The sequence below is a fragment of the Mauremys mutica genome, chromosome 5 (genome assembly GCF_020497125.1).
Source record: "Mauremys mutica isolate MM-2020 ecotype Southern chromosome 5, ASM2049712v1, whole genome shotgun sequence".
Taxonomy (NCBI): domain Eukaryota; kingdom Metazoa; phylum Chordata; order Testudines; family Geoemydidae; genus Mauremys; species Mauremys mutica.
In genome coordinates, this window is record NC_059076.1 from 71,387,105 (window position 1) to 71,396,571 (window position 9,467).

Genomic DNA, 9,467 nt, shown 5'->3' on the forward strand with positions numbered 1-9,467 from the left:
CTTCCATGGTAGTATTCCTATCAATTCAGAGGGTGCAGGATCAAATCCTGGTGAACAAAGGAGAATCTGAAACTTGTTCACATAAACTAGTTGATGACTCCTTGGGGATAACAAACAAAATGTAATATTCACAGAAATTGGGATCTGTTTGTGAATGGAAAATAACTGAGGTTACAACAAATAGTATTCATGATTAATATTATTTACAAATAATAATTTGACTAGCTCTAATCACATCACAAACTAGCCTTTTCACCATACCAATACCTTCTGTTCTATTTCAGTAAATGAATGCCTTCAGCTTGATACTTTTTTCAGCTCCACTTTTACAACCTAATTAATATACTGTGATAGACCCAGGCCAGTTGGGAACCAGGGCCGGCTCTAACTTTTTTGCCACCTCAAGCAAAAAAGAAGAGTGCCGCACCGCCGAAACCCCTGCCCCCCAGCACCACGCTGCCTGAAGCCCCACCCCCCAAGTGCCATGCAAGCCCCCGCCCCCCAAGCGCTGTGCTGCCAGAAGTCCCGCCCCCCAAGCGCCGCACTGCCCAAAGCCCCCGCCCCCCCGAGCGCTGTGCCGTGCAAGACCCCGCCCCCCTGAGCGCCGCACTGCCCGAAGCCTCCACCCGAGCACCGCACTGCCCGAAGCCCCCATCCCCCCCGAGCGCCAGGCCGCTGGAAAAAAAACCCCTCCAGTGCTGCCCCGACGAACCAAAAAAAAAACAACCCCGAGCACCGCCCCACCCCAAGGTGCTGCCCCAAGCACGTGCTTGGTCGGCTGGTGCCTGGAGCTGGCCCTGTTGGGAACAGCAGAGTAGTCGAAGGGAGATATACTGGCCACTGGATAAGCAGTTTTCTGTTCCCTGAGTGACCAGAGCAGGTGCTGCTCCAGGCTAATGAGAACACCTGACTCCAGTTAACCTGCTATGTGTCAGGTGAGGCTGTTAAGCACCTGACTCTAATTAAGCACCTCTGATGCTATAAAAGGGCTCACTCCAGTCAGGCCAAAGGAAGCGAGGACGCCAGAGGGGAGAGAGAGCGTGCATGCGTGCGAGGGAGGAACTGGGAGCAAGAGGCATGCAAGAAGCTGAGAGTGAGTAGCCATACTGCTGGAGGACTGAGAAGTACAAATGTTATCAGACAAACATCAGGAGGAAGGTCCGGTGGTGAGGACAAAGAAAGTGTTGGGAAGAGGCCATGGGGAAGTAGCCCAGGGAGTTGTAGGTGTTGCGCAACTGTACCAGGAGGCACTCTAGACAGCTGCAGTCCACAGGGCCCTGGGCTGGAACCCGGAGTAGAGGGTGGGCCTGGGTTTCCCCCAAACCTCCCAACTCCTGATCAAACACAGGAGGAATTGACCTGGACTGTGGCTTCTACCAGAGGGGAAGGTCTCTGGGCTGTATCCCGACCCACAGGGTGAATCTGTGAGGCGAGCAAATCTGCCAATAAGCGCAAGACCCACCAAGGTACAGGAGGAACTTTGTCACAATACATACTTAACTCTGTCCACAATATTGACTGTATGTGTGTTTGTGCATGAAATGCACCACATATACATGTGTATATATCGGGTATCTTGGGCTAAAGGTGCTCACTCAGGGTTCACATAGAAATGGTAGTTTGCTTACACAAAAGTGAAATTTTGCATACATAATGAACTCAAACATTGCAGATACAATTAAGGAGACCGACTGAAAATGTTTCTCTTATTGTAAGCACCAGCTAATGAGTAGAAATGATTTATTGTTTAAATAACAGAAATGAGATTTTCACAGGGTTTGATTCCTGGTTCCAGTAGTAAAGCATGACAAAGTCACAGTTATCCAGGAGTGAACAGTTTTTCCAATCCATGATTATTTCACAAATGATGACCATGACCAAGGACTAACTGACTCTGGAAATAATTTAGAGGGACACCATTACCATAATTGTTCTGGACATAATGTAGCAGTTCCGTATAATTAACACAGACAGATCATTTCTGCATAATTTCTCAGCTTTAATACTGGAAGATTAAGTACTGAAAGAAGTATAAATGTGACACAAGTATATCTTTCTAACAAATGTTTCAGACTTGTAAGTCTTTTTATTACTTTTCCAAACTTTTGCCAAGCATTTACTCACATCTCATCTGTGCAACTGTGTGAAAATATGTATACTATTTCTTTCAGTCTGTAGCAGTAAACCAGGCAGTAGATATTGGGTAAGTTCCTAGGCTGAAGCCTCACCGAGTGAGAGAGAGAGAGAGAGAGTGTGTGTGTGTGTGTGTGTGTGTGTGTGTGAGAGAGAGAGAGATGTTCTCAGGTTGCTTTTCTTATTCCAATAAACTTCACTGTTCAGTGTTAGAAGAAAGTGACTGTAATTCTCTACCATTGTCATATGACACGTATCAGAACTGAAACATTGATAATGGCAAATGACTGCTGTTTTTGCTGGGATTCTCTGGGCAGCCCATCTGAACACAGTGCCGAGGGACTCATGATTATTTATTGTTCATTTTAATACTGAGTTGCCTATTCCAGGCTCTAGGTTTCTTATAAACCTAATATTCACAACATTAAAAAGCTTTCTTCTCCATACAGGAGGTTTCTTTACTTTTCTGAGGGAAGACATCAGGGTCCTGATACTGTATCAATTGAAATCAAGGCACACAGGATCAGCCACAGGTATTCAAGGCTCAGTCAGGTGCATGGTAAATACTAGTTTATGGAAATTTAAGAGTAATGCTTTAGATAAGCACCATAAATTACTGTCCATATTAGAAAGACTGGAGTGATATGCTGCCTCCTTGCAATTGTGTTGTCCCTATTTCATCAAGAAGGATAGAATGCACTAAATTCATGTAGCTAAAGGCTTGTTTTTGTTATTATATTATGTGGTGGGAGTTCTACTGTAGGAGGTATCTATTGAAATGGCCCTCTTTGTAAAATCACTAGGGATATTTATTCCATTTTAACAGGGATTTTTCAAATGATAATTAGACAAGGCAGCCAGAACTATAGTGTGTGACCCATTGGTAGCATGACCTACTCACATGCCCATAACTTAGATTGTCAGTGAGTCAGCTATGTGCCATATCACGTCTGAAGTCTAATAATGAAAAAGTCAGCCAAACAATAAGAACACATGATTGATCATCTGTGATCTTTTCACTGTCACCTTGAACACAAATTAATCATGATTATTCATGGTACAATTGACCTAATGCAGGGAATAAATTATTAGTCATTACTATCTGATGTGACAGTAACTAACATTAAACCTCAGCTTTACAACAATAAACAGAAATTACACAAACACAATTTTACATCCACATATTTATTTGTTTGCATCCATGCCCTTATTAGTGGTGACTTACCGAGTACATTTTGTCATTCACCTGTTCATATGGACAGGCTAGAAAACAGTACACATCCAGTTTCTTCAAGGGCTTCTGTCTATAATATCATGAAGCCATTGAATTCTGACACTTGCATAGTTAACTATGTGAACAATGAAAATACAATTCCTAATATAGGAAAATAAATGATGACCCTTTATTTCAGTATTTGTGCCAGACCATTGCACCTTACTGTAAAACAGACAAACTATAAAAGCTAGTGGATCATGTAATTAGAGCTGAAAAAATTGAACATACGTAAATGCCCTTGTTCAGTTGACTAGTTAAGCAATGAAGACAATATAGGTAGTAATTGTGCAGAATGCAGTGAATTCTGAATTCTGTGTAGTGCTAAAACAAATGATTCAAATAACAAGGGTTTGTGAGAGACATTTTAACATAGTATATGAGCCGCTAAATTCACAGAAAAAAGCTTAAGAACTAGCAGATTATAACACTAATACAAAGCTTTAGAATTTGTTATGCAGAACCATAGCTCAGTATAGTACCTATTGTTTCATCCTAAAAAAAAAAGATCTGTGTAGCCAAGAATCGCTGACTGTTGCCACAAAATCATCCTATAAGAAGAACTCATATTAACCGGATGGAAATACAGATATCCATGACAAATTATTAGAATACTTGAGGTGTTTAGAAGGATTCCATAATCTGTGATCCATGTTGGACATTTTACACAACAAATTGCAAATATGTTTCCTGGCCTTTACAAAAAAAAAAATGCATCCAGGCGGTCAAAAAGGCAAACGGGATGTTAGGAATCATTAAAAAGGGGATAGAGAATAAGACAGAGAATATATTATTGCCCTTATATAAATCGATGGTACGCCCACATCTTGAATACTGCATACAGATGTGGTCTCCTCATCTCAAAAAGATATACTGGCACTAGAAAAGGTTCAGAGAAGGGCAACTAAAATTATTAGGGTTTTGAAACAGGTCCCATATGAGGAGACATTAAAGAGGCTAGGACTTTTCAGCTTGGAAAAGAGGAGACTAAGGGGGGATATGATAGAGGTATATAAAATCATGAGTGATGTGGAGAAAGTAGATAAGGAAATGTTATTTACTTATTCCCATAATACAAGAACTGAAGCCAACAAATGAAATTAATGGGCAGCAGGTTTAAAACAAATAAAAGGAAGTTCTTCTTCACACAGAGCACAGTCAACTTGTGGAACTCCTTGCCTGAGGAAGTTGTGAAGGCTAGGACTATAACAGCATTTAAAAGAGAACTAGATAAATTCATGGAGGTTAAGTCCATTAATGGCTATTAGTCAGGATGGGTAAGGAATGGTGTCCCTAGCCTCTGTTTGTTAGAGGGTGGGGATGGATGGCAGGAGAGAGATCACTTGATCATTACCTGTTAGGTTCATCCCCTCTGAGGCACCTGGCATTGGCCACTGTTGATAGACAGGATACTGGGCTAGATGGACCATTGGTCTGACCCAGTACGGTCATTCTTATGGTCTTATGTTCTTATGTTCAGTTATCTGCAGGAAAAAGGAAATGTTCTTCTTTTCGTGTTCTGTTTCTATGGTCAAGATCTTACCAGGGAAATGCTAACATGCAATATTTATCCTCTCTGCACTACATGTTGTATTAAGATTTTAAATAATGTATACAACATATATAAATTACAAGCTTTAGAAAGCTTGAATGAAGCAACTTTTACTCTCCTTTAAGGGCAACTGAATGAAGCCACCCAATATTGTTAGCTGTCACATATTGTAAAGCTCTTCTAGAGCTGAAACAAGATTGGGATCTTGAATCCGAGTTCCTCAGAATTTATGTGAGCATCTGGATCTAAATGGACCCCAATGGTTTTTGTTTCAAAACAGATCCCAAACAGTAGGAGGGCTATTTCCAAGTTCTGGTGTACAGGTAGCCACCATTTCTTGAGAATGCCCATTATTACAAGAGGTGAGACCAATAAGTCAGAAATCTCCCTTAAAATAGCTGATCTCATATGACTGTCAAGTATCAGACTGTCAAGTATCGAGAAGAAGTGGGTATTCACCCACGAAAGCTCATGCTGCAAAACGTCTGTTAGTCTATAAGGTGCCACAGGATTCTTTGCTGCTCATATGACTGCAATTTCCAGATTTTGTCTTCATCAAATATGAATGCAATCCTTAGTCCTGGTTTGGCATCAAACTCAAACCTTAGCCTAAACCCAATCCATATCCACCTCCAACTCATTGGCCAATCCTGTCTTCCCTATATATATATATGTCTAACTGTTTTTAAAGGTTATATTTATCTGGCCTCTAGTTGCTACCACAATACAAATTATGAATAAAAATAATAAAAATAGGTCTGAGCCACAATCTGACATACTTTGAAATTATTTGAAGCTCCTGGGAATGTCCTTGTGACTCAAGTATATCTTTTATGAGAAAAGAATCTATTGAACATTTTCATGGAAACTACAAACAAATTACATCTTGCAGCTGTTGTTTTCTGTGGCACTTAATATTGAATCACACTCAGCCTGAGATGACACTAGTGCAGGGTTTACAGTGGGTTTATTTTTCTTGGTGAATAACATTAGTGCAGGATCCTAGCACGGAAAAGTCCACTGAAGGAAATTACAGGGTTAGAAAGCAATTGCAATCTTCTCTTCAGGTGAGCCAGGGGAAGCCAATCTACACTGGCCAGTAAGGATTTATAGGCAGAGCAGCTATGGGGATGTACTGACTCAGTGCATTCTTTCACCAGCCTCTGTTATGGCAGACACAGCTACTTGAATTGGCTTCGTTAGTGCTACAAAAAGTAATTTTCCCTCTGTTGATATTCACCCCTTCTTGTCAACTGTTGAGAACAGGACACTTCCACCTTGATTGAATTGGCCTAGTTAGCACTGACCCCCTCCCCCGCACTTGGTAAGGCAACTCCCATCTTTTCATGTGCTGTAATATATACACTGCTTACTGTATTTTTCACTCCATGCATCTAATGAAGTGGGTTTTAGCCCATGAAAGCTTATGCCCCTATAAATTTGTTAGTCTCTAAGGTGCCACAAGGACTCCTCTTTGTTTTTACAGCTACTAATGAAATAAATGGAAAAAAATCCCATTGTCTTAGATCAGGTTCCTAGTGGGGTTTCTGTTGGTCTCTGGAAGAAAATTAAAACTACTTTTCTTTGGGATGAATCCTCCCTAGAGTGCAAAGGGTCATCCTGGGGCAGGAAGGTGTAATTAGCAGTATTTTGTACCACTAGTGCATCCAATCCATTGCTTTATGCTTGCTGGAACAGGGCTAGGACTGTGAGAGGAAGTAGAAAACAAAGCCTAGATCTGTGCTTTGCTGCAGAAAGAAGGAAGCAAACAAGGGACCAGCACATTGACTTGCAATTCAGATAATAAGGAAAGTAACTGCAGTTTATTTAATAGACCAGACAAAATTATCATAACAAGAAAAGTTTGGTTTCTAAGAATGGAGAGTAAATTATATAGCAGTGATGTGAACCCTCTCCAACTTCATTGAGTTTAAGCCCAGAAGAAATAGCAATTGCAAAATGGGAGTTATCTTTTATAATCTGTCCCTAAGACTCCTGTTTTGAAATCAGATGCTCACATAAAAAACGGTGACATTTACTCCAACAAGTAGCTTCAGGCAAGAAATAGCACCCACAAAACTGAACAAGACTTTTCATTATCATGACCTTTATGTTTCAAAGCTTCCAAGAGAGCATTAGAGTGGAGAATAGAAAATAATCAAAACTAAAAAGTACTTTAGTGTCAATTTGCATATGCATTTGATGAAGAACAGACCTTCTGAGAGATTTGCATGTTTTTGTTTTGATTACCTTACTTATGTGCTTTGTCTCATTTATTGAGCCTTCTAGAATTGCTTTTGGAGCACAAGCAGGCAAAGTATATATATTTTTTTCTAGTTTCCTGATAATGGCCATGATTTAAGTAACTGGAATGAAACTGCTCACATTCAAAATATATAATGGACAGAATATAAAGCTAATAGCCAATATCATCTGCCAAAATTATTTCTTTGCAGGGCATACATAAATTGTCAAGTTGTTGAAGCACTGAAACTAGTAATAACAGTTGAAGCATAAAAATTATAACACCCAGCCTTTCATTTCCAATCTGATTTTATGAAGGAGGCATCTATCACTGCCATTAAATCATGTTAGATCATAAGCTTTAGGGCCAATTTAATTCAAATTTGTGTGCATTAAGACAGACAACTTCAGAAGTTGTATAAGGCAAGTGTACATGGCAAGTGTTGTTTAGTGAACTAACAAACAGAACATTAATAGAGAAGATCATCTTCAGCAGCACAACTAATTGGGAAGTTTTCCATTTTATGATCCAGTGGCACTTAGACACTTGATGATAGGCACCTCAGAAATACCTCAGACAGACAGATATAGGGGGCCAGATCCTGATTCAGCTACACTGGTGTAAATCCACAGTAATTTTATTTACATAAATACACTCTTGTCACTGAGATCCATAAAACCTCCTTCTGGTGGGGCTCACTGTCACCGTGCATCAGTGGGTCACAGCTGAGAATGCCAAATTCAGGCCAAACTGATGAAAAATGGGACAGACTCACCCCCAAACTGATGGTTATTCTATCATTAGATTGTACCTAGCCAGTAACATAAGTGAGCTTCTGTCTCACCACACTGGTCAACAAAAAGTGAAAACTGCAGTCTCCTCAGGCATTCCAGCCCTTGGCTCACCACCCAGCCACTGGACTTTATGATGAGTGGTTACTGAAAACCAATTTCACCAGATATAGGGTCCTTCCAGTCCCAAGGGATCAGACACTTATCTGGGTCATACATTGACCTGGCTCTTACCCAATAAATACGCGGATGCCAATCCTTTAGTAACTAAAAACTAAAGGTTTAATAATAAAAGAAAGGAAGAGTGATATTAATGGTTAATAGCTCATATACGTAGAAAAGATTTTTCAGTGTTCACAGATCAAGATCATATCAGTGATGGAATAAACTGCTCACTTGCAAAAGTCACTCTGAAAATTACCCTAGCATATTGGGGTCATGACTCCTCATTCAAAGCTTCCTTGTTAGAAATACAGTCCAGAGAAACGAAGCAGGAAATGAAGAGCAGATGGAGATGTTTCAGGGGTCTTTTATATCCACTGCCATGTGCATGAAATGTTACTGTCTGAAACAAAGCTCACAGCTTCTGTTTGTGGAAAGTTACTGGCCTAAGATGAATTCCAGGGTCACCTGAGCATATCAAATGTCTTTACATGCTTTAATGACTCACAGGGGGTAGTCATTGGCCCCTGGAATTCTGAGGGGTCCACAGGAACAGCTATCTGGGCAGGAGGAGTTTCTTCTATGGCTCATTGTGAGAGTTAAGTGTCCCTAATGGGCCATCAAGGACATGGGTAGCTATCTGGCTTTGATGTAAATATTATCTGGTGGGTGTTACCCAGGAATACAACACATATATAAGATGCAAATCCATGGCCAATATTCATAATCTTAGGTACAAAGATGATACATGCATATGCACAGGATAATCATACTGAGCAAATCATAACTTTCCCATTAACACCTCACATGACATACTTTGTACAAGATTTGTTGCAATTGCATAGCAGTGGTAATAGCAATGATATAAATGGCCATATTCAATCATACAGCATCATACTCATTCAACATGAAAACTAGTTGTATCATGTATCTGTTTCTCCTGATAATCAGTTCCTAATAGAAGAATGACCTGCTGCTTATTCCAGTTTAGGTGAATATTGTCAAATAGTCTGTCTGATTACATCAATTAGCTCTAGCTAGCTAGAATGAAATACATAAATAGCTTTGCAAACCTTATTACTTGCTAGCAGGTTGCCATTTAGGTGGACAAGGCAATCAATTTGTGCCTGCAGGGCCTGTGCTCATTTTTGGCAAGCTCTAACTTTTAAATAAGGTGATATTATTTAGCCTTATTATTTTAACAGAGGAAATATCAGTGTCTGGGAGGAGGTCATTCTCTTTATACAGATGTTATGCAACTAACAATCTATCATGAGCCTATGATTGAACGCACCCTAGTACAATGTACAG